The sequence below is a fragment of the Polypterus senegalus genome, chromosome 2 (assembly GCF_016835505.1).
Source record: "Polypterus senegalus isolate Bchr_013 chromosome 2, ASM1683550v1, whole genome shotgun sequence".
NCBI classification, from domain to species: domain Eukaryota; kingdom Metazoa; phylum Chordata; class Cladistia; order Polypteriformes; family Polypteridae; genus Polypterus; species Polypterus senegalus.
The window spans coordinates 145,204,635-145,229,857 of NC_053155.1; the positions used below are offsets into that span (position 1 = coordinate 145,204,635).

A 25,223-nucleotide genomic window follows, 5' to 3' on the forward strand; every position below is an offset into this window, starting at 1 on the left:
CTATTGTCTGCTTCTACTTCCGCTTCCGCTTCCGCTTCATCACCTAGGAAAGAAAGAGAGATTTAAGATTTCAGTCCTAAAAGAGAATTCTGGAACGCACAGTTAAACATATACTAATGTTATAAAATGGTGTTATATGTAGTCCACAACACTACTATGTTATATTGTAATGCTAATTGTTTCAAAGAAGACACAATAAAAGATGCCCTCCAAAATAAACACTGAAGGGTGCTTTGTTGTTGTTGTGATCATAGATGTCTGTTCCTTCATTCCATTTTCAAATATGTTAATTTCAATACAGGGTTGGAAGGAGTCAGAGTCAATGACAACAGCAAGGTGTAGGTGGAAAAATCAAAACACTTGCACAAAAAAAAAAACATACAGATGTGGGAGAGAGAGCAATAACTTTACAGAAATCTAAGATTAAAGGCCCAAATTCTGGATTTATGAGGCACTTTTTTTGTAAGCCTGGATATGAAAAGTAAGACACATTTTTAAAAATAATTGAACTACTGAAACAACCACACAATCATTTGATGGCTTAGAACAGTGTTTCTCAACCACTGGGTCTCGGCTGATGCCAGTGGGTAATCGTTCTGTTCTTTATAATGGTAGTTGACTGTGGTGGGTCTTACACTGAATGGGTTGCCTAAGTATTCGGCATTGATGTACAATATATACCCACTCTCCAAGTGGGGACCCAAACTATTACTATCATCGATTGACCAAGGGGGAGAGAAAAAAAAATCTGAGAAACATTGGCTGGTGGCCCAGAGGTTGCCAAGTGACTTCATCTTTTAAGGTCTGCTAAAAGATGCAGTTAGTGTTAAGGGTCCAGGAGACCATTGCAACATGGTTGTTCTTAGAGTTTGTACATATTCCCCTGATCCTAGAAGTATCTCAGAAGTGAGCCAAGATGGGGTTTGTACTATTGAAGTGGCAATGATAGATTGGTCATCTAGTTCTGTGAAGTGGGTTATTTGTGTTCTGTTTTGTGTATTGTATTTACCTCATTTTTGAATACCCATTGCATGCCCAACCCACCTGGAAGGGGGTATCTCACTGTGAATTGCATTTCCCAAGATTTTTTTGTGGAGTTGTTTTCTTCTGTTCTTAGGGAGTCAAGGCTGGGGCTGTCAAAAGACAGAGCCTGTAAAAGTCCACTGAGGCATGCCTTATGTGATTTTTGGGCTATACAAGACATTTATTGTTGTGGCTTTTGTTTAAAGTGGCCTTGGACTACTCATGCATTCATTCTGTGGGACGTGAAATGATGTGGGGCAAAGGCAAGTGGACAGGATTTAGCCTGTATGAGAGAGAGTGAAATAGAATATTGTGGTACCTTAGTGGACAAGTCATCTCATCAGGCAGACATAGATTTCTACAAGTAGAGACAGGCCCAGAGAGGCAACAAAGTATTTCTTCTATTTTTTTTTCCATGTGATACTTAATGTTGCATTTCTTTCTTTTCATTATTTTATAATAAGTATATCATTTTTGTATACATCTTCTTAAAGTCATTCCAGGTAATGAGATTTACTACAATGGTGGCCTTTGTGTTACACTATATTAAAAAAAAAAAGCACACAAAGACTAGGCTTATGTTTCATTCATCTGGAATGTAGAATATCTTTTAAACATTTAAAAAAGATGAGACACGCTGCAGCAGTACAAATGACTGATCAAGTTGTTGAAGTAGAGTCTAATCTACAGCATATTATGTCTCTACTTTTCCAATTCTTTCACTGGCATGTGGCAACTGACAGCCCTTTAAAAAGTCACCTTACATTTCAGTACAAAGAAATGGATCTATGAATACTTATTTTCAGTTTTACTATACCATGCAAAGTACTGTATGTGCCATACTTAGAAATAAAAGCAAAAACTGATGATAATCAGAATTACAAAAAAAAAGATGTACCTATTAACCTAATTTAAGATATTCTGTGCTTTCATGCCTTCTCTATATTTGCCTGACTTCCTCTTGTTTCTGCCTTCCATTTTCAATTCAGAGACTCCTGGTCAAGTAAAAAGGAAAATTTTGAATACCCGAACAAGCGAAAGAAACTGCATTGACATAAGACTGGCAGATAAACTCTTGACCAAAAAGCAGAAGATGTGTGTAAAACACAAAAAAAGATATAAAGTGAAACAAAACCAAAGCCCAATATGAGAGACTCTCTTATAATGGAGGGTGAAAACTGAAAGTACACCTGAAAAAAGAGCACAAAGATAAACTTTGAATACTCCAGAGATTTGGTATCTGCAGATTGGATAAGGAGTTGCACTCATAGCTGTCCTTTTATCTTATCGTTTTGATTATGCATAGGTCCTGACCTCAGAAGCCACAACTTTAGCAATGCTGGAAGTGGAACAATGGCAATCTTTGAGGGCCCAAAATTGTACCAAATCATGACAACAATACTTGCCCTTCATGCTGTATATAGAATAGATAGCTTGAGTTATGGTTGTGTTATTCATTGGTACCCTAGACAAACCCAAGACCTTGTTTCCTCTTATACAAAGCTCCATTGATTAGCTGAGCCATTGAGGTCTATCCTCCTAAGACCAAAGACGCAACACAGTGATGGAGTACATCCTGTGGTGACAGTCCTTACTCCTTAGCTCTTGAAATTGCTAAGCGTCTATGTGAAGTTTATGTATTTTCCCTACATTGGTTTTGCATTTTTGAAGTAGTTCTGGTTTCTATGCACTACACAAAAACTTATTTATTATATTTAATATAATGTCAATTCATTTCTTGTATTGTATTGGTATGTTCTGGACTGAGGAAGTTTAGAAAATGGCAAAAATGAATGAATGTTTTATGCATTACAGTCCAGTGCATCTAGTGATCATGTGAAGTATTACTAGCATTTGCTTGTTATAATTTGTACTTCTACTATTAATATCTATTCGTTTTTCTGAACCTATTTTTGTCTTTATGTGGTTGCTGGGAACTAATCAAGTTCTGCTCAAGATACTTTATCAGTGCATTGCAACTACTGTGTGCATCACTCTGGTACACAGGATTCAGTGTAAAAATGAGGAAGATCAGAAAATGATTGGCTTGAAACCAATTATAAGGTCAGAAAGACAAAAGTTTGAAACCGTGGAGGCAAAAATAAACCAAAACAAAATTAAGGGGGAGAACAAAAATGAATTTGTCTTGAAAACTGACAGCAACCTCTTTATGAGTCTTTAAGCTAATTGACCAAGATTCACAAGAAAGACTTTCTTTATCTAGTCAAAGGCTAACTCTGTGTGTAAATATAGCTGTTTTTATGTGTTATGTCATTAATGCATCAGTGTGGTCATGTGAACACAAAAATATCAACATTAATATCATTAAAAATGACATGAGCTAAACATAAATAGCAAATCATATTTTCTATTGATAAAATAATTAAAAGGGTCAAACAGTTTTGTATAAATTATTAAATTAATAAAGAACATCTGGGCACAATCACACACTTACTCACTTAGGGTCAATTTCACCCGGGGGAGTAAATGCTAACATTCATTTTATTTTTATTTTTTTCATTTTTATTACTATTTAGTTTAATATTGTTTCTTTGTATCAGTATACTGCTGCTGGATTATGTGAATTTCCCCTTGGGATTAATAAAGTATCTATCTATCTATCTATCTATCTATCTATCTAAATTTAGAGTTGTTAATTGGGAGGAATCATGGGTACCTGGAGAGAAATGGACACAGTCAATCAGCACCATGTGGGATTTGAAACCCAGGCTCTGGAGGAAGTATTGTTAATAGGTACCCTATTTATATGGAGTAATATGAGTGGGAAGCATGGAGTGCCACCATTACACTGATAATACAGTGGTAAAGTCTCCTCTTTGCCATCCTTATTATCTCAAATAGCTGTTTAATTAAAAAGAAAAACATTGTGACAGAGGTTGATTTTAAGGGAATGCCAGATAATGACTTTGAGGTAGCACTGGAAACTTACTGTTTATTGTCTTCTTTTACAATAGAGAGGACTTTGGTCTGGAAGGTTTCCAGTAAGTTTGTCTCCAGCATGCAAGTAATATGGATGTTAAACCCAGAAAAAAAAGGTCTCACTTTGCTTTTTCTCCCTTACCAATGAAAGTCAGTAGCATTAAATAGAAACATCTAACATGGACCCTATCTCTTTTTAATACATCTGTTGTCTTTTGTTTTGCAAAGAACAAAAGGAGAGGTGAGTAAAGAAGCTCAAAATCCCCCACTGGTTGATTGCTTGCTTACTAGTTTACTGTCCAAAACAATGCATTAAACAGCAATAAACACTGTATAACTCATTTGTTGCTTGCCACTTCCATGGTCATCTTACCACCCTTTCATTTATGCATCTGCCCCAAGTCATGCCCTGATTCCAAGTTGGGCAGAGCAGTTAATCCTAGCCTATTTCTTGGCTGAATTTCGGAGGCCTCACCAATTTTTCTCTAAAAGGAAACTTTAATCATAACAACAACAACAACAACATTTATTTATATAGCACATTTTCATACAAACAGTAGCTCAAAGTGCTTTACATATTAAAGAATAGAAAAATGAAAAGACACAATTATAAAACAAAATAAATCAGAATATAACAGAATGTTCCACCAGCGATAAAGAAATATTTGTCATTCTAGGAGAATTATCTCTGCAAGTCAGACAAAATGTGGAGTAATCGGGAGAATAACATAAAAGCAAAACAGGTGAAAACCAGCCGATCGAAGGAAACTGTGCATCAAGGCCAAGACGAAAAGCAAGCAAAAAGGTCAAGGATGTAAGGAAAAAGGTCAATGCACAAATAAATGAAACACAAAGATTTTCAGCAGGCGATAGAATTGGTTTTGTTTTAAGCTGGAACTTGGATAGGAAAAGATTGCCCTAGAAGACCATTTTATCCGTTGCGTCACAGTACACGGATTGCAACCTCTCAAGACACACTCATAAAAATCATTACATGTCCTAACAGTGGGTTCAAAATAATTCCTGTCGAGAAGTAACTCTGTTCAATCAATTGCAATTTCAGCCGCAAAACCTCACTTTTTCTGGAAGTGCTTTAGGCCGAGGTTTGTACAGATAAAATTGGTTTCTATTATAAATTAGTTTCCATTTTAAAAAGTGTGTGTTTTACTTCTGACTGCCAGATATTATTTATTTCTGGAATTGTATCACATTAGACCAAATTTATGAATCAGTAAACTATGTCACATACATCAGCTAGGTGGATCTCTTACGGGGATTGTTTCCGCAATGCACTGGAGGGAAGGGGTTGCATAGACATAGTTGATGACATAGTTCCAAGTCCTGCCACAGTTCAGAGGACTGCAAAGCAAAAGGAAACATCGAATGTTGCCCACATAGCACCTTCAACTCCACCCTTTCCAGTTTAAGTGAATATAAATACTGCACAACTATCGCAGAAAGTCATCATTATTTGACTATCTGAACACGTGGCAGATACATCTTCTTTCCATAAAAATTGTTATGTTTCACTCATAGTTTTCTTCAAGTTTCTCGTTTATATCTGTTTTGTTTAGTTTTTATTTTATTATTGTTAGTTATTTTCTGTGTGTTTTACCATTTGCCATGTGTTTTGTGGGTGGTCCCCCAAAAGGTCCTGCCCGTCACCATCAAGGGGCTGCCTTCAAACCTCTAAAGGCTGAGAAAAAAACCCACAGTCCCTTGGGGTTCATTGAATGTGCTGACATTAATTAGTTCGCTGGTGTTTATTGCTTTTAATTTTTTACCATTAATTTTACGGATTTTGACATTTGAGCTTTCTTTGTTTTGTGTACTGGGACACTGTTTGCTGTGGGATTGTCATTTTTGGAAACACTTAATGCTATTTGCTTCCTTTTGTTACCATGCATTAATAAATATTTTTTATTTATAAGGATTCCAAGTTTGTTCTTTCATGACTAGCTGGGGTTTGATGGTTTTCCCCCTCTAGTCAACATGTTGAATAATTTTTGAGACTCTCCATGCTTAGGAATCCCAAGTTCATGACACAACTCTTTATTGTCTCACATTTTTATACTTTTACAACTAAGAATTAAAACCAAAATGTAATTGGATTGATCAAACTTGTTCTCATTTTATATAGCTGTAACTAAGATTGAAGACTTAACCTGTGGATCTTTTCCTTCTGTAGAAACTGTTTGCAGAATATGAGTCTTAAACCAAATGTGGTTTGTGATAAAACAATAATCTTTTAAATAATCCACTTGAATTTGAAGTGCTGATAACAGTAGTATTACACCCTTAGCCACATGACTTCATTACAAGCACATGAAAGTGAAGAGAGAGATACAGTACCACATTTGGTCAGGAATTATAGAATTGCCACAAAACAGTTATGAAGCCAGGGAAAGTAGGTACAATATATGTGATCTGGTGCTAGACATCAGGAACTTCTGCGAGGCAGTAAATTATTTACGTAGGGGTAAGGGATTTAGACTCATAGGGGCCACTAGGGTTACAGAGAGAAGGATATCCCAATCTACTAGATGGCAGCACCTTTGTTAAGGGTCCTTGAACATTTCAAAAGACCTTGTGTCTCTAGCAAATTAAGCCAAAAGACTGACAGATGAGGCAATTGAAGGTGTAATGTTAGTTGAGATCACCATGTGGCAGAATTATGAGTTAACCAGTGGTTTTATTATGGGTGACTTCAAAAGTAATGCTGCAGAGTAAAAGGACAGAAGCTACCATGAGTTAAAAATTTTAAGTTTGGTAGATGCAGAGCAGAAGCTGCATTATGGAAGGAATAACATGCTAAGTATAAAGAAATAGAGGGTTGGTAAATAGGAACAAAGAAAACACCAATGAAAAAATGGAGAAATTAGACAAATATGATATGGGGTGGGGTGTGTCTTTATCACAATAATAAACAGCAGGTGTGTGCTTTGTTTAGTTAGTTTCTCCTTTTGTTAATCTGTGATGCGATTAAAATAAGGGAGAACTCTGGCATGGTGCCATTTGTGTCAAAGCCTGGGTGGTGCAATAGCTTCAATCTGGTCACATTATCTTATTCAGTTGACTCTGCACATTTCTTACAGGTGTTTCTGCTAAAGCAAAACAGTTCAGTGCATGCAAATAATGGTTCCAGAGTAAACAAACCTTGCCGGTTTTCTTCCAAAAAATGACAGGATGTGATATGTGGTTTAACTGTCAAAAAGCTTTGTTTTCCATAAAAGGAAAACTCAGAACTGAAATTAGCTGCTGTAAGTGTATAGTATTAGTGTAACTTTTGGGTCATTTCAGGCCAAGTGAGTTTTGGAAATTTATGAGGTATAACTATTTAAGGAAATTTGACTAGTATTTTACATTTATATTTATTTATTTAGATACGCTTTTGTCCAAATTTACTTCAAAAAGAAGCCATCATAATCGAGTTTGCATCAGTTAGGGGTCAGTTTTGAAATAAGTGTCACAAATCTAGGTTCCAAAAATTGATCAAAACATGTTAAAAGTACTCTAGAACTTTTTAGAAAGCAACCATTAACAATAATAATAATGATAATAATAATAATTATTAAAGCACAAGACTAGTTAATTTTACCTTAACTACAACAAAAGAACCTTACATTTGCAATTAGGAAGGTATTTGCAAAACAGGAAAGTCTTAAATACACTGAGGGAGCCAGTGTTTCCGATAAATTTGGACAGCTCATTCCACCAGTGAGTGAAAAACAGTTTATATTGAAGTTTGATGCCGCTTGTCGGTCATATCACCAGCCGCCATTCATTAGCAGACCTGAGAATGCGGGAAGGAGTATAAGACATTATGAGGGCCCCCAAAATAAGTAGGTACTAAGTCACTGTCTGACCTATAGGTGAACATCAATGAATTTGAGCTTGATGAAGTATGTGGTGGTGCTACAGGGAGCCAGTGGAGTCACCTGAGAAGGTGAATGTTATGGAGCTGTGTTAGTTGATTGAAAACAGGATGTGCCATTGCATTTTGGATCATCCGCAGTGGCCTGAGAGTGTATTCAGTTACCCCAGTTAGGAGTTGCAGTAGGCAAGGCACAACAAGACCAGTGTCTGAACAATTTGTTGTGCTGCATTCTCCATCAGATATAGTCAGAGTGAATCTCCATTAGCAGGAGACTGTCACAATGTGATGAATGAAAATTAGCTGACCATCGATTGTCACTCCAAGGTTGTGTACTGAATTGGTATTTACTAATAATAATGAACAAAGCTTTGCAGAGATGTTATGTTCAATCAAATGACTAGCTGGGAATGATAAGGAGCTCAGTGTTCGACAGGTTGAATTAGAGATATTTTTCTTTCATCAAAGCTGAGATGTCGCTGAAACATGCTGAGATTCTAGCTGAGACTGTGTTGTCTTCAGGTACAAATGAGCATCATCAGCATATTATTAATATGAAAAGCCACAAAACCCAGTAAGGAGATGCATAAAGAGAGGTGACTTTGACACCTCTTAACTAAATGACACCTGATAGCATCTGCCCTGGAAGTAGGACTTACACCATCTGAGAATGGTCCCAGTGATGTCTGCTATGGAGATAGTGGCAAGGAGCATCTGATGATTTACAGTGTGAAAAGCAGACGATAAGTCAAGAAGGATGAGAACAGAAAGCACAGTGAAAACCATAGCTATGCAGCATGTCAACAACAGTCAGTAGGACCGTTGCAGGAAACTGACCTCTCATGAAACTGGACTGGTTAGAATCGAGCAGACTATTCTACAGAAAGAAAGATGTGACTTGTGTGAAGACAGTATGTTTAATAGTTTTGAATAGAAAGGAGAGAAGACAACATTTTAAGGCACACTGGAATTACTAATGATGAGGTACTTCTTTTATAAATGGTATTTTTACAGAAAGTGAACATGATCTGTTAGTTCTATACTGGTCTTATTTTTTCCCTTTTTTACTCACTATATTTTAATGTTTAACAATGTCAAACCACTTTTTCTAATTAAAGTCATTGGTGGGTGAGCTTCAACAGGCATTCATAGGTTTATCTTTCCCTTACATTTTCCTCAGTGTCCTCATAATAACTATGCTCAGGACACAATACAGTATATCTAACTCACATCCTGGGTTTACTTAGTTCATTTGATACCCCATTTAGCTATGAAATTAATTGGAAAAATCTACTATCCTTCTGTCAAATTCCCTATACCGTAAATTTATTTTTTCTATTGTTTGTCTCACTGACTAACTCTTTGAAATTTTTAAAATTATCTCCTTTTCTGCAGGACATTTTAGTGTCTAATTACCATCAAATTTTTAAAAGTGTTAAGGGATCCTTTTCCTCTGGTTCATTTCTTCCACTGTCATTTCATTACAGATTGGCAATTACTAAAATGATATAGGTCCTCAATTTAACTTTGTTAGTGCCACGCTCTCTGTCTTCCATATAAAATATGGATCTGAAGTTAGATCTCTTTTGTCTGCCTTTCTATGGAATGATAAGAGACTTTCCATTAAGCATTTCACTTTGATATGAGGTAAGTCTGAAGGTAGGGTGTCTCTGCCAGACCTGGGGCCTCATGTATAGACTTGTGCGCATGCACAAAAATGTTGTGTACGAAAGTTTCCACGCTCAAATCGTGATGTATAAAACCTATAATTGGTGTAAAGCCACACACATTTTCACGGTAGCTCCAACCCTGGCATACGCAAGTTCTCCGCTCGGTTTTGCAAACTGGCGGCACCCAGCATCAAAGCAGTGCTACTGTTCCTGTGTGGTTTCCCTTTCTTTTTTAGATCCACATCCCTAACGCGGCTTTATCATATACAGTACAGTGAAACTAACTGCATATTTTTTATTAGTTTAAGGCATCTGATTGTAATTAACCTGTAACAATATAATGGTCCACAGAATGGTCAAACTATTCTAAATACCATAGCTGCTTTATCTTTGTTACTCTCACTGCACCTTCTTCTTCTTTGAGCTTCTTCCGTTAGGGGTTGCTACATCGGATCATCTTTTTCCATATTACTCTCACTGCACCACTCAGAGTATTTATATCACTGTATCTGAGTGGGGAATCAAAGATCTACAGAAGCTGAGAAAGAGAATTATCGGTACACAGCATCAAGCACATGCTGCCTCAGCCATGCTGTCTATTGAACTGCTCTCATACGACAAATGTTTCAAAGCCAGTACGGACCTCGCGGTTCAGAAACAGTTTCATCCCAAGAACTATAAACGCACTCAATCAGTCCATCAAGTGCTCCTTGTAGAACTGTTTGTACTTATTAGTACAATTACCTCACTGTAAACTTGCACTACAGTTATAATATTGCACAACCTGAGGCACTTTATAATGTGCGTATTTACATATAATGACAATATCATTTTTAATATGAAATGCAGCAAAATATGTTTATTATATTATGCAGATAAAAGTTTAACTTCCTTTAAATAATCTATATTGTTAATAATTAAACATGTGAGGACACAATACTGCAGCGCTAGCGAGGAGCTGGTGCCTCACACTGTGTTCTTGCTGGGCTCTGGATAGCTGGCGTGTAAATGTAGAGTTCTTTCTGACACTGGAAGGATAGATGGATAGAATAATTAAACACGTACTATGTGTAAATGTAGAGTTCTTTCTTAGCCAAATATGTGTGTGTGTAAAGAAATACTAATGAGATATGAAACATAACCAGTAGTCATTGTGCATGCTGCCAATTGAATAGTGAATAACCTACTCTTTTGGGTTCATATATTTGTAAACCTCACTCTGAAGGAGTCAGTGCTTCACCAGCCATGAACCTCACCGCACGTCATTGACTAATAGGACAGATGACCAGAGAAAATTCTGAGTCGTGTCGGAGGTGGCCAGAACCAAGAAGCTAAAGTGTACTGCAGCCTGCGCAAACCAACTGTTGAAAATATTTGAAGAGTTATTGCACTGGGCTGGTATGAAGATCAATCTAGTCAAGTCTTGCAATCTTTCAATCCAGCAGAGAACTAGAAGAATGCTCACTCTGTAATACCCCACATGTAATGCAGCACATTCTATCTAGCTTTAAGGGCACACTGGTAAAAAGTCACTATAGATGGTGGCATAACCAGGTTTTGCTGAAATTAGCTGAGACCTTGGAGACATACAGACAGGGGGCAAATAGAGCTTATCCAGCATATAAACATCATTTAATTCTCTTCCTTAGATCCAGAGGTGTAATACAGAAAATCCTTTGAGAGCACCAATCCTTTCATCTAGTAACAACTGAAACATGAGAATGGACCTTCACAGGAAGCTTCAGTTCCCCACCAAGATTACCACATGTTTCCTGTAGCCAGACATTGTGCTGCAGTCCACAGAAGCAAAGTTAGGTATACGGTATTGGTTGAACTGACTTAGCCGTGGAAAACAGCTATTAAGACAGTCCAGGAGAGGAAGAGAGAGAACTACACAGACCTAAAGGCAAAATGCATGGAGGTAGGATGGAGGTCTGTCATCAACCATGTCGAAGTAGGGTGTTGAGGTAACACTGGGTTAGCTATCCAGTATTTCCTGAAGGGCATGGGAGTGTTAGGGGCTAATTTAATGAAGGCACGGAAGGTTCAGACAGAAGAGGAGAAAGGTAACTTCTTGCTCTGGCTAAGGAGGAAAGACACAATATTTAGTAAAGGTTCCTAGGGGACAGTAGGGAGAAATTCCTGCTACTGCCTCACCACCTGGATAAGTTCCAGAAGTAATGGGATAAACACCTTTGAGTACTCTCAGCTAGTGACCTTGGAACTGGCCAAAAGGATCCATTGGAGGTGGTTCAAGCAGCAATGCTATGCAGGTTTTTCAACTCCCTGTGTAAATACTGTTTGTGTGAAGAAGTGTTTCGTAAGTTCAATTTAAATGCACTTCCCATTATTTTGAACCAGTGTCCTTGTGTGCATGATTCACTGTTTAATCAAAAGAATTTTGCTGGATCAACATTATTGATGCTTTGAGAATATCAAAGACCAATTTCGACTGGTCTACTAAACCACTAAATTCAGTAATCATTAATCAAAAACCAAACCTTAAAACAAAGACAGACGTCAAAATCCAGAAAATCAGATTATCAAACAGAATAAACAATATGCAGACATCAAAAAGATACCAATGCCAGCACTGGAGTTACAACTGACGCTTCTCTTCCAGCTTCATCATTAGGTGGCACTGCCCTATTAGGCTCTGTGAAATGGGAACAGTGAGGAACTAATACATATATTCTTAATACAATGCAAAATTGAAAAAAAACAATACCATAATAATTAAAAGTATAATGTTAAATACTGAAAAATACAATGACAACACAAAATAAAAAAATTGAATTAATAACATAATATGAAAAGGTATATTTTAAATAACAATAAAAATACTAAATAAACAAGAATTTATCTTCAATACCATAACACTGGGATGCAGTGGGTTGCTCACACTGCAAAACTTCTTCAGCTTTTTTGCAGCGTAGTGAACCCAGCTAAAATTTCATTAGTACATCACAAAGCCTGAATGTCATATCACTTGATTTATATTTAACAGTTTTTTTATAAAATAATATGCATTTATATTTGATTTTGCACAATGCCTAGATGATGAGTAAATTGCAGAAATGTAAGTCCCTAAATTATATTAGAGATATGCTACATTAATTCTATTATTCTTAAACTTGTTTAGAGAACTTCATAAGATCTCTGGATTCCAAACAAATTTGCATAAAAGTGTGTTTTTTCCCATTGCATTCTCTAGCACATCATACCAGGTTTAATAACCATTCATACTATCTTGTAATAAGCCATCCATCCATTTTCTAAACCTACCTTATCTTGAATAGGTTTGCTGGGAAGCTGGAGTCTATCTCAGCAGGTAACAGTGGCAAGGCAGAAACTGGAGAGGATGCCACATACAAACAAGCCACTTTTAGCATCACCAGTCTTCCTAACCTGCATGTCTTTGGACTGTAGGAGGAAACCCAAGCACTCAGAGCAAACCCATGCTGGGTATAACCATCACATGTAAATATAAGCATATTTTTCAGTACAATTTTGGAAGTACTATGGAAAAAAATCAAATGATGTTAAAAGATGGTCCACCCACCATCTCATCTGTTAAAATGAACATATCTATTCCAGAGTATCCATATATGCATCAACACATCATTCTTTAAGAAATTAGACTCATAACATCACTTATCGGGAATTCAAAATTCAACTAATTTCACTCCAACCAGTTGCTTAATTAAGCTGAGATTCTTGTTGTTAATTAAACCCGTTCTTTAATTCCATGGCTTGTTTCTGCTCTCATTGTTAAATAGCAGATATTTCTAAATTTTCTGGTTTTCTGTTTTCTAAGAGCACCGTTAAAATGTTTTGGGGACCTGAGCAGATCAGCATTCCTGAGACCTTCATCTTTCTTTATTATCAGATATTGCACGATCGACACAGTTTGCTGGTCATGTTTTGGTTAATTTTGTACCTCATTATTGTTTGGCAGCTAATTAAGGAAAAAAAAACAATTAGGGGGTCAGAGTCTTTAAGAGCAAGTCAAATATAATGAATTCAAAGAAGTTAAATAGCAGAAAAAACAAGTCACTAATTAAGGAAAGGGTTAGAATGAAAACCTGCAGCCCTCCAGGACTGGAGATAGGGATCTGTGCTCTACAATGATCTAAAGCAGATATGGTACCACCTAACTTTCAATTTTACTACTGGACAGCAAATTTATGCACAATAAAATATTGTAAATTAGCAAAAAATCAGGAATTTGCAGCAACCTGGGTGGTAATGGGAACCAAATCTTGTTCTCAGTTTTCCTTTTATACCCTGTTCATTGTGTTCCAGTTAATACTATCATCAGTTTACAAGAAATCCAGTCATCCACCAATTGCTTAAAATATGGAACTAATGCAGGACACATTGGAAAGTAGAGAAGCTCTTACTATTTTTGTTGCTCCTATACATGATGATCACACTTTTACACCTTCTCAATTCTATTCAGTGCTTAGCTTATGGAAAACACTAGGGATTAAGGCACTATATAAACAATATTTTTGAACAGCTATGTTCCAACATTTCAATTATAAACTTTTTTTCTGATATACAAATTCGAAATTTAGTTAAAAAAAACCCACTTAACATTATCCATCTCTCATTTTTGTCTATCCCAGAGGCCATAAGGGTTAGTCTTGATGAAGACTCAAAGAGCATTTCAACAATATCTGATGTATATTTAAAGCAATAAAACACTCATCAGTCCATCTTCTGGCATCCACAACCAGGTATAATGTCACCCGGCATCCAAAAGATAGCAGGAATGTCCAACGAACAAAGACAAGTGGTCAGTCCAGGCATTATGTTTTCCAATAGGGCTACAATTTCCAATGAAGAAAGGATAGAAAAAGCGCAAAGAAGAATATGAAAATATAAAAATATGCAAGGCATATCCAGTTAACAAATGTTCAGAAATGCACAATGCAATCAGAATGACAGACTTATACTTCGCTGTGCTAGTTTAAAAATATTTTATAGAATCAATCCATCCATCCTCTTCCACTTATCCAAGGTCGGGTTGTGGGGGCAGCAGCTTGAGCAGAGATGCTCAGACTTCCCTCCCACTTCTTCCAGCTCTTCCGGGAGAATCCCGAGGCGTTCCCAGGCCAGCCGGGAGACATAGTCCCTCCAGCGTGTCCTGGGTCTTCCCCGGGGCCTCCTCCTGGTTGGACGTGCCCGGAACACCTCACCAGGGAGGCGTCCAGGAGGCATCCTGATCAGATGCCCGAGCCACCTCATCTGACTCCTCTCGATGCAGAGGAGCAGCGGCTCTACTCTGAGCCCCTCCAGGATGACTGAGCTTCTCACCTTATCTTTAAGGGAAAGCCCAGACACCCTGCGGAGGAAACTCATTTCAGCCGCTTGTATTCGCGATCTCGTTCTTTTGGTCACTACCCTTAGCTCATGACCATAGGTGAGGGTAGGAACGTAGATCGACTGGTAAATTGAGAGCTTTGCCTTATGGCTCAGCTCCTTTTTCACCATGACAGACCGATGCAGAGCCCGCATCACTGTGAACGCCACGCCGATCCGCCTGTCGATATCATGCTCCATTCTTCCCTCACTCGTGAACAAAACCCCGAGATACTTGAACTCCTCCACTTGGGGCAGGATCTCTCCCCCAACCCTGAGAGCGCACTCCACCCTTTTCTGGCTGAGGACCATGGTCTTAGATTTGGAGGTGCTGATTCCCATCCCAGCCTCTTCGCACTCAGCTGCGAACCGATTCAGAGAGAGCTGAAGATCACGGCCTGATGAAGCAAACAGGACAACATCATCTGCAAAAAGCAGTTACCCAATCCTGAGTCCACCAAACCGGACCCGCTCAACACCCTGGCTGTGCCTAGAAATTCTGTCCATAAAAGTTATGAACAGAATCAGTGACAAAGGGCAGCCCTGGCAGAGTCCAACTCTCACTGGAAGCGTGTTCAACTTACTGCCGGCAATGCGGACCAAGCTCTGACACCGGTTGTGCAGGGACCTAACAGCCCTTATCAGGGAGTCCAGTACCCCACACTCCCGGAGCACCCCCCACAGGATTTCATAGAATCCCCCGTTTAAAAATCTTAGGGAACAGTGAGAAAGGGACCTTTCAATTGACATCTCAGAAAAAGAGTGTAACTCAGCCATCCACAGAATACATTGTAGTTCCGTATGCACCAATCTTATATAATACGCTACCGTGGTTGTTCGTTTATCTGTCCAGGATTTTAAATCACCTGTACTTTGCAAACCGTTTGAACTATTGACCTGAAATTTGGTGCATATATACTATGTAATGTCTACTATCCGCTTTCAGGGTGATGATTGATCTCCAATGTTATTCGTCTTTTTATTTTATTTTATTGTAGAATCAACTCTTGGCAGTGGCCAGCAGGGTGGCTGTGCGGCGCATGCGTATGGACGCCATTCTCATCCCTATCACCTTCACTTTCACATCTCCTTTCTTTTCATATCTTAAACACTTCTTAAAGCAGATTGAAGACTTAAGTGCCAGCTTAAGTGAAAATTTAAACAATACTAAGTAATTGCAACACAAACATTGACTTAATCAGTTTTGATGCAAAAAGAGGCAGACTAAAGAAGGGTAGAAGCGAGCCGCTAGGGTGGAGAAAAGAAGAGCTACTCAGGAATCAGCAAGTATATCAACCTCTGAGCAAATGAATGCTAAACGTACAGAGAAAGAGTATGAAAACTATAAATGTTCAACTCAAGTGTATTCACTGCATGTTATTGTGCAGTGCACCATTATTGGTCATTAAATATTTCAGTTATACTGTAGGTCTTTCATTGATCACATATATCTTATTTAAAATTGTCTAAATTGTACTCAGGGCAAGATCCAAATTGTAAGCACTGCCACGTAGCTCCAGCATCAACATGTCACATGTTTTGAGAATGCACTAAATTAATATCATTTTGGAAAAAAAATGTTTACAAACTTATCAGACAACCTTGCTGTCCTATTCACTTCTAATTCATTAATGATGACATTTGTTGTACTCCTGGAAGGCACTAAACTGCATAAGAAATGTAATGCATACCAGGCAAGGACTGGCGTTCCAGCCAGGATGGTCCATGGTCCCTCACCTGACCAAGAAGCCAGTTTAGTAGAAAGAATCGTCGATAATTTTGTAGGCTATTTGTTACCTCGACACAACAAGTGGCAGTCCTTCTGACTATAGTGCTGACTTGGATGCCCACAGGATTGGCTGTGAGTTGTAGTCCAGTAGTGCGGCTCTGAGGTGGTCCATTGGTGCCTCCAAGGGGAGCTGCAGGGACAAATCATCCCCACCTCAGAGAACCAGAAATGCATCCAGGTCTGGCATAAAAAGAGCCCCTCAAATCTCATCCAGACAAGTCAGAGTCGGGAGGTAGTGGACAACACTCATCTGTAGAGAATGAAAAGAAAAGGAAGAAAACTGGAGAAAGAAGAATTGCATTTGTGCAGTCTGTGTACAGTGGTTGGTTAAAATAAACCATTATTTGAACCTGAATTTGTATTGGTGTCAGTGTGTTGAAAGGTTTGGGGCTTGGTGGCACCCCTTACTGATCACAGAAGAAATCAATTGTAATGTCCTATACCACACTGCGTAACTGGAAGAATCTCAACTCAAATTTTATCTCTCAGTGGGCAAGCAATATTCATAGTGTTCCCTTATATTTAAAAGTTAGGGTTTTTTCGCTTGTGCCCTTCTTCTTTTTATGTTTCTCTTGGGTGGGAGCTGAATCTTGATTTGTTTTGCTTTGTTTTTTCTTTGTATTTCTATTTTTCTTTTTTTTTCTGTATTGATTTTGAAGCAAACAGTTGTATCTGTTGTGTTGTTATTTTTTTGATGGATTAGGATGCTATTGTAATGTTCTAGGTTTGAAAATACAATAAAATAAAAATAACAATAAAATTGTTCTCCCAGTTTTGACAATTTCTTTTAAGAATTGTATATTTTATGACTAGTATCATTATTAGTTTTCACAAGCTTATTAACTAATATAGTATCAGTGGCTATACATCTTTCAGAAATGACAGAAGCAGAGAGATTCGAAAAACTGGTGACTCAGCTTCCCTTATCAATTGTCTTCATTGTAAATGTTCAGTCTTTATTGGATAAACATGGATAAATATAAGACATGGGAGAACTTTCAGTCCAAACACAGAAATGTATGAGTGATGGTATTCACAGAAACCTGGTTGAGTAAAAACGATCCTGATTATGAAGTGATCACTATGGGTTTGGTACAATTTTTCTTATGGATGGAGAACAATGCCATCATAATAAATTCAAAGAGAAAATTATTTATCATCAAAAACTGGGGGAAAAAATCTAATTTTCCTTGCATTGAACTATGTAGAGCTTCTTTAGAATCTGGCAAGAATTAATTGTTATTCTCAAAAACATCGTCTGTGCTCCTGCCTGTGTGTCTATGAAACTCTACTGTGGGTTAGGGTAGAGATTTTAGTTTGGTTTATGACTGCAAATCGTAATTATTTCTATGATATACCTGATGGTTTGTATTTTTGATTAAATACACTTTTCCAATCTTATATTGTGTTATATTGAAATGAATTGTAAAATAATTGTTATATTGTAACATTTGTTATTGCACATAATTTAATGTATATATTTGGAGCAAATGGTACTTAAAAAAAAACTCCACTTTGATTTAAACATGGCACCTTTCTATGGAACAGTTCATCATAAGGAGAGATTGCTGTGGAAAAAACTTTCCTCCATCTTTAAAGAAAGTAGTCATGGATCCCAGGTGAGAATGCAGAACATTTTTTAATTTGCATAGAGTTATGCACAAATGTCTCAATCCATGGAGTGAGCAATCAATTAAACAATTCATCTGCTTTTATACTTTCACCTTATCTAATACATCACGTCATCTGACACTTAATATCCAGAACTTAAGTACTCCTCCAATCAAGTAACACCACCGGACTTATGTCAATTCTCCCATTACTCAGGACAGATCTTCGTTAAGAGGGGAGTTTTATGGATTGTCTTATTGATCTTTTCACCATTTCATGTGAGGGGTGTGAAGACTTTTCCATTAGGTTATCCCCAGTTTCTGGAGGGGTGTTTGCTACTCATTTACCTCATTCTAACCTTGGAAAATTGAATTGGTAGCTTCTCTAAGACCAGGCAGACACCACTTGTACATTCAGGTTTAAGTTTCATTTAGTTAACCCTTGTGTTACATTCAGTTCTTTTTCTTATGTTTAATAATTCATTTCATATAGTATCTGCCAAATTATACAAGGAATACACGACAGGTGTTTTGCTTGCATTGGGGCTTGTCAGGTGTACGCACTCTTTGCATCTCCTAAAAATCCTTAAGATCAATAATCATACATAGTTTACAGTAATTGGAAGCTGAACCGATTAAGTGACTTGGCTAACATCACATAGTGAGTCAGTGGTGGGAAGTGAATTGTCAACATTCTGATTTAAAATATCTCAAAGACACTCAAATTGAAAATCAGAAAAGAAGAAAACTTTAATAAGCAAGAATGCCAAATTTGATGTTACTAACTGTTCTGGTCTGTTTTAGGGCCATTAATTGAGTCCAAGCTTATCTCAAATTCTATACATAAGTCTTGAAAAAGGAAATGTTTTCATGCAAAATCTTCAGTAGATTGTTTCCTGTCCCACCTGACAAAAAAAACAACTTAAATTGCTATTTCCTTTAATGTAAAGTAAAAGGAGACACCGTTTAGACATACACTCACGCACTCGAGTCAAAAAGGAGAAGTACTGACTGTCTTTAATGTTTATTTATAATCAGTCAAAGGAAACAGAAGAACCTGAAAAAATGAAGCTGATCAAAATCACAACATACAAACATCAAGTGCTCTAAAATGTGTTTTTATTTTAGTCGTAAACCTCCAAAACTGGTTATGGGCTGGGAATTAAACCCAAGTTACTGCAAATGTAGGATACAGAACTGACCACCAGGACACTGCATTATCATCAAGGAAAAGAAAACTGAATTTGAAGTTTAACTTTTACTTTGTTGCTGTCCTATTGTATAGAGTTTTCCTTTTTTTTTCAAATTAAAAACATAACATTTTAGGCATTTTTACACAACAAAGATTATATTCTAAACAATTTGTTTTCTCCCACTTTTTAGACAAAAGAAAGCTCTAAGGAACAAAACTGAGAATGTGTGAGGAAAAGAAAGTTCAAACCGCAACATATAGATGTTGTAGCCACTCACACAAGGTAATATGAGAATTAAAGGTACCCTTAATGTAAATACTGTAAATGTCCACATTTGAAATTGTCAAAATACTCAGGTTCAAATGTCAACAGATTTCTTTTCTCTTATTCTATTTTATTTCTGCCCTCCTTGCTCTTTCTTTTCCTGTCCTTGTATTCTACTCTTCTCCTTTCTCCTCATGCACACTGACAGAACGGTCTGTCAGAATCTCTGGAAGAAGCCTGCTCAGTCCTCAGTACTGCTAAACAACTTGACATTTTTAACTTTGAAAACTTCAGGATCTCAAGGCTGTCTTTGCTCCTCTTCTGCTGCAATGTGTACACAGTCATAGGTTAATGGCTCCTGGGTTAGAAGTGTAGTTAGGCTATTTTTAGTGTTTAACTTTTAGTGACAGCACATCCCAAGCTGATTTTGAACAGGACAAGGGCCACTCAATTAACCTAACCCTAATATACAGTGGTATATAATGTAAGACCTGTAGAGAAACAACCATACGAACACAAGGAGAATGTGTAACCTCTACACAGATATTGACTACCAGTTCAGGATTTCCAATAGACTAGTGCTAACTGGAGGCAACAGCCGACCTAATATGCACATGTTTGGGATTATGGAAAAGTAGAAGAGTGTCATGAGAAATCTCACATGGACATGTGGAGAATGTGCTGAATCTACACAGATGATAACCAGGATGGGATTCTAGCACAGGACTCTCAAACCTGTAAGGAAGAAGATCTAAACATTGCAATATTATGCTTCCATAATTAAAACATTATAGTTTCTTTGCTGAACTTTCCTATTATTTCCATCCTTAATCTTTTAGGAGGCTTTCATTTGTATCCAAGCCTGTGACATACAAGTACAACTATTGTAAGTGTTAGCTGAAAAGTCTGAACTTCAAAAATTAAAGAGTTGAAGTTGAAGCAGAAGCCTTGACAACCTTTATGAAGTGAAATGTTAGGACAGCTTGTCTCAGCACTACTTAAATTACCTGCAATTCCCAGCAGCCCCAATAATATTATGCCATTGGGCAGATTCAAAGGGTCACTGGGAAGAAGGATAATTAAGTGGTCAAAAATAAAACCAGAGGATTGAGACCATCTGTGTGTATTTGTTTATATGCGTCATTCATTACTGGATTACAACTACAGTCAACTTTAGATTACAGTTTAATTCTGGATTTATGTGCTTGTCCTGTGCATATTTGTTCATCTGAACTGCTAAACGTCTTTGTCTGGGGAGCGCTCTCAGTTTCTACGATTCTTTGCACAACACCTGGAACATGGTAGGACAAAACTTTCATAACATCCAGGAAATAGTTCATTTGGTATCTTAATTCATTTCTTTCCATCATCGGTACCTGTTGTTCTTGACATGTTTTGGACTGTGTCATAAGTATTTATTGTTTATCTAGTCCTTAGCGTTTTGTTAGGTTTCATTTGTGCAGTAAATGTAAATAATTATCACCATTAGAGAACTAGGGAGGCGTTTTGTATATGCATTTTTTGTTTAATATTATTTTTCCTCTTCATTGTTTGCTTAATATGTACTTTATTATCTTTATTTTTGATTGATTCATTGATCCTCTTTATCAGTGTCTCAGTGTCAGAATGTGTGCGTGCTGGTTCAAGGCTGGGTGTGTTCCTGGGGTCCCATTAGCAAAATAAACAAATCACTCTCTTCAGGTAGTGTGAATCTTTGTATCCTTGAGACCACTACAATCTTAGCTACCAGTTAAACAAACAAGCCTGATGGAATGAATGTTTTTTCATTTGTAAATTTTTTTTTTATGAAAGAGAACCCAAATCATAACAACTAGGGGCCACTAGAGGGCAGGAGAAACCTCTGTCAAGCAGAAGTCAAGTAGCAGAATGGCATACTGTAAGGATGTGAACTCCACGCAGCAGGGCAGGTCTTTACTCTCGATATTTAGTGAAGGTGGAAAGCAATAACCTTGATTTGGTGGTTTATTTTAAAATAGCTGCACAGAGGTGGTTTGTTCATGAATGGAAGCATTAAATGATGTGCAATAAGTGTTGGTTGTCTGATTTTGTAGATGGAGAGACTAAATGCCCTAAAATGTAGCTTGCCTATGCCTTAATGTTTCATTTTATTACACATGTTACTTTATACCTTTCATTTCAATTATGTTATATAATTATAAGTGCCCTTTCCATTTTATTAATTCATTAATCAATTATGGAGCCCACCTAATTTGGTTGAGGGTGGCAAAGGCTGGAGCATTAAAGAGTAATAGAAACCAGATTTGGATCAGGCAACAGCCCATTGGAGGATACACTTACACACACACAAGCTCATAAGGGGGCTAATTTATGGTCGACAATAAGCCTGTTAAATTGTAGTATCTAGAGAAAAAAAAACAACATAGACAGTGATTGGCTGGAACTGGACCCAGGATATTAGGGTTATGAATCAAAGCAGTAACCACTGTACCACCTCCTTTTAGTACTTTTAAATACTGTACTTGTGATTCTCTCACACAGCCACTGTTTGGCAGTACACGCTTTAAGAAATATCAAGCCGATAATACACTTACCAGGGATGGTGTTACAAAATGAGGGATTATTAGCACTACTGGCATGTAGACTTATCTTGGTCAACTGGAAGAATCCCACCCCACCACTTTTAAGTCAGTGGGTAACGGATGTTCTATACTATTAGAAATTGGAAAAAATCTAATTCTCACTTAGAGGATCTGTTCAAAACTTTTGTTAAATATGTCAGGATCTAATCAAAAACATTTTTGAATTATCTTCTATATCAGGGATACTATACTCTTCCTTCCTTAGATGCTTCTAAATTTTGCTCTGGTCATTGGCACTCTTCTTTTTCTCTTGGGTGGGGGTTGAATTTTAGTTTTGTTATGTTTGACTTGATTGTGTTGAATGTTATTTGCTTTTAATTTAAAATAAGTGAAAATAAAAAAAAGAAATCTCATAGCCAACTACTCCATTCATCCTCCTGGTTTCTTCGATCATAGTCTTGTCTTTCGAAAAATTTCAATTCCTTTCAAACTTCTTTCACTTCATGCTGGCACTTTAATACCAGCTTACTATAAGATGCCCATTTCCTCAATCTTTGATTTTTTTTGGAGGAAGTGGAGAATGGTGATTGACTTTGGTGGAACATCTACAAACACTGAAACTAAAATACTTTATCAGCAGTACCTTCAGAATGCAACCCAAAACATAGAGAAGGCAATGGCAGAGTTGGAGAAAGACCTTTTCCAGCTATTTTAATGATTTTATTTTAAGTTCAAAAGTGAAGCTGCAATGTTTGAGGATCTTATTCTAGAGATGGGGATAAGGTGCTCTTGTGCGCACAGGGATTGACATCAATGGATTCTCTCACACAATAATTTTTTTGGACTATAGAAAAACATTTGCAGAGTAATGTGATCCACTTTCCAAAAAATGATAAAGGGCTCATACTCTAAGAGAATAAGGCTAGAAGGCTTTAGTGCTAGAATATTATTAAAAGTTATTTTGCACTGAAATATCAAAGGACCCTTCTGAAACCAAATACCTCTTGGACAATCTTCCACAAATCTATAGAACACAAAAAGGCCTTCTAGAAGTAAGCCTCAGCCTGGGTGAGATGACTACAACCCTCAACAGTGTGCCCACAGGAAGGTTGCCTTTTTTAACTAGGCTGAAGTGACTCAAATACAATTTTTGGCCTTAATGTATTAGACACAAATTTGAAGTTTTCAGGGCTGTGCAGATACAGAAACACAATCATTTCAAATCAGATTTTGAGTCACTTTCATATTTAGTCCTAGAAGCGTATCCGATTCATGGCTATATGACGTGAATGTGAACGGTCTAATGAGAATACTTTTTTTTTTTTGTCTGTACTCATGGGCTGAGTGCTGTCGTTATCATCCAGCACCAGCAATGCGGCAAAACATTAATGGAGGGAGCTACAGTTGTTATAACAGTTAAGGTCCCACCACTGCTGGCTACCTTTCTTGTACCGACACATTTCCTGGTGTAGCAGTGCCAGCAATAACTGCAAAAACAGCAAACACTAGCCGTCTGGCTTTTTCCCACCTTTTTGACCTAATCATGTGCAACCAACCAATTGCCATTCTCAAGAGCAAAATGTGATGCATACACTAACTACTAGTGCATCCATTTTTGTTGATTTTAATGCCACAAGTTGTCTCACAAATATGGCGTTTTTTTTTTGTTGGTTACGCAGATGATTTGTGCCCAAAAGTATTAATGTGTGCATGCTGCCATTTTGGAGGACAGATGCGTTCACATTACAGTTAGGTACAAGTCACTTTTACTAATGAATATGAACCTTCAAGATAGGCAAATCCGATCTGAGCAAAAAATTGGAATTGAGCAATCAGGCTTGTAATATGAATGCAGTGTAAAAAATTTGCAGAAATTTGGGTTTGGCCCCAATATATTTGCATTAATTAAACTACTACTGAATTATACTAGTCCTGAAATTTCAGTCAATATTATGAACTCAGATTACACCAAATTAAAATGTTTAACCAAACAAGGATGTTCATTTCTACCACGAGGCATGGATGGGTGTCCCAGCTGGGATAGTTCAAGGTTCCTTACCTGGCCTAAAGGCAGGCCCAACGAATAGGAAGGGCGATCCCTGCTGCAGCCAGGAGATGGACAGGTGTGGATACACTGGCATTCTGGAAGGGCTTGATTAAGAATCCTTAATGAGCTGTTATAATGGAGGAACAAGGGAATTTAGTTTACTTGAGCTATGTATTTACCCGACACACTAGAGTGCAGAGTCCTGGCGTTAAGGCACCCATATGGATACCTACAAGGTATGTTGGGAACCACAGTTTTGTGGGGCAGACCTTTTGGGTTCCATGGGTTTCACCAGGGAGTGCTGGAGGGGTTAATGGTCCCTACTTCATGGGACTTCTTCTTGATTAAAAGGTGCTTCCAATGAACACTGTCATGGTCCCAAAATTACTCCTGGTTCCTTTATGAAGGAGGCTGCTCTGCCTCATCCAGACAAGTCCAGTGGAGAAGGACAACACTTACCTGGAAGGAGTGGAGAAGGAAGGAAGGAAAGAGAAAGAGAAGAGTATACTTGTGTTTATACAATCTTTGAGAAGCCCTTGCAACACCCCCTACCAATGCTGTATGTGACTGCAATTGAACCACTAGCTATTTATGTCCAGAAGCTGTCAAGAGTTTATAAGAATCCTAAATGAAGGGCATGAACATAAAATATCTATTTTTGGTGACTGTAACTCAGAGCCTTATTCATCTTTGCCACCAGTATTGGGAACCAGCTACGAAAATAAAACATCTGCCTTTTGCAGTGATTTCTCTGACACATCAGATAAAGATAGATAACTTTTCACAGATTGTATCAGAACAGATCAAATGTTTGTGAATAATACATTTCAGGATCTTTTTTAAATACAATTTTGGTATTATGACAGAAAAGATCAAACTAGATGA

General features: G+C 37.5%; 1 long non-coding RNA gene across 3 annotated transcripts; it reads right to left on the reverse strand.

The window, feature by feature from the left end:
* On the reverse strand, nucleotides 1–24,791 carry LOC120523449. Of its 3 annotated transcripts, XR_005632629.1 has the most exons (5): nucleotides 24,572–24,791; nucleotides 24,351–24,465; nucleotides 16,672–16,913; nucleotides 1,922–2,018; nucleotides 7–43 (listed from the first exon to the last, which is right to left on the reverse strand). It is a non-coding gene; the product is annotated as an uncharacterized LOC120523449 (long non-coding RNA). The 3 variants fall into 3 exon arrangements; XR_005632628.1 differs by lacking the exon at nucleotides 1,922–2,018 and having other exon boundaries at nucleotides 1–43; nucleotides 16,566–16,913; XR_005632630.1 differs by lacking the exon at nucleotides 1,922–2,018 and having other exon boundaries at nucleotides 6–43.
* Between the last annotated feature and the right edge of the window lie 432 nt (nucleotides 24,792–25,223).